Genomic DNA, 1,859 nt, shown 5'->3' with positions numbered 1-1,859 from the left:
CTGAGCACAGCCTCCTTCAGGATCCTACGTCGGGAAGCGGAGGTTTTTGACCGGGATGACGGCCACCGATCAGGCCCAGCGGCAGACCGGCGGCCCAGTGCAGGAGATGTAGCCAGTGGAGGAGATGCAACACTGTTGTGACATAAACAATACAGGTACAGTAGTGCCCGTCATTCAAAGATGGGTCCATTTATCTTCTAATCAACAGACAGCACATTTATAGTGAGTGATTCATTTTCAACATTGAGATCTAAAAATACTTTGAGACTGAATTGTTCCTGGCAATAATATTAGGCAGACAACACAGGAGGAAAATGGAGGTTCGATTGTGGGAAGCATTTGACTCATACGGCAGAGGAGAACTAATGAAAGTAAGCTATGAGTTGTAGCAAACCTAGATTTGTTATGAATTTTAATAAATTTATGAGAATTAATACCCCATTATGAATTTTAATATTCATAAAATCAAATTTTATTCCTTGTTTAAGGGCACCACCGGAGTTGTTATAATCCTAGAGTCTCCGGACCTCTAGGTAGTTTTTAATAATTATACAATTATTACTAGTGATCAGTTAGTTAATAATCGCTCAATTATCTTAAATCAATCAGTCAATCTCATATCTAAAGGGTCAATTTTCTTGGCAGGGACGTAGAAATAGGTAACACACACAGTTCTTGATTATATTACAGTGAATTTATTCTCTAACTAATGTGATATAAAAGGATGGTTGAATACAGGGAAAATAAACAATTGCTGAACAATGAGCCTGGAGGTTCGATTGTGGGAAGCATTTGACTCATACGGCATAGGAGAACTAATGAAAGTAAGTTAACACTATGAGTTAGAGTTAAAAGGAAATCTCTGACCACAGAATGTTTGTTAGGTCTTACGGCTTGTCGACGGCCTGCTTTGGCCTGTTGCAAGGGTCCCATGCTAGCTGCCCGATCCTGGCTTTTTGCTAGGGATTCTCTGGGGTTCTCCGTGTCTGACTGAAGAAAACGTCGTCCTCTGTCTGGCAATTCGGCTGTTTTCAGGTTTCCTTCGTTGCCGCTGGCGAGACCACGTGGCTTGGTCTGACCTCGGTGAAGTTGGCTCGACGAAAATGCTTAAAAATGGAACTTGGTCGTTCCTGAATTAGTCCAGTGTAACTGAACGGACCGATAACTTTAACAAAACAAAAGAAAGAAAGAAAAGAAAACAAACTGAGGGGCAGATTGATGTCGTAGCATTTTGTGGGTGTAACTTCAAGCGAACAAAAGGCCTGTTTCGCTGGCCGATTCTGAGGGCGTTGCCTGGCGACGCACGCCGGACGCGTGCCGAAGCATCCAGAGAGCAGAGAGCTGAGAGCAGAGAAGAGGGGAAGAGCACGAACGACGTTGCGTGTCGCTCTTTTGTTGTCTGGGGCGTGGTTGCGCCTATTATAATCAAATATTTTCCACAATCGAACCTCAATGGTCAAACGGTTGTACTGTTCTAAGTTAAGCATTTGGTAACAGAAAACAATTGTCACATTATTGGTCAGGATATTTATACATTTAACAGCATTTCCAACGATGGTATGTAATACTTATTTCGTCCACTTGGGGGAGCACAGGTTACATGAGGAAAGCTTAGATTAATCCAAGATCATCTCTTCTTAGGAACCGGGAAATAGTTATTCATCCTTAAATTCAAGCAGGCGATTAAGAGTATAGTAAGACATTTCTTTATCATCATTTCTAAAGGAATTTTGTCGGAAAGTATTATGAACAAGCATTTAATCCATTAGATGAGGGAGTGTCTTGCTGAAAATAAAAAACACTGCAAAAGTAACTTATTTAGATTCTTTTCAGCACTAATATCAACAACAGATAGCAAC

The sequence above is a fragment of the Micropterus dolomieu genome, linkage group LG23 (assembly GCF_021292245.1).
Source record: "Micropterus dolomieu isolate WLL.071019.BEF.003 ecotype Adirondacks linkage group LG23, ASM2129224v1, whole genome shotgun sequence".
Classification (NCBI taxonomy): domain Eukaryota; kingdom Metazoa; phylum Chordata; class Actinopteri; order Centrarchiformes; family Centrarchidae; genus Micropterus; species Micropterus dolomieu.
Note: the sequence above shows the minus strand (reverse complement) of the source record.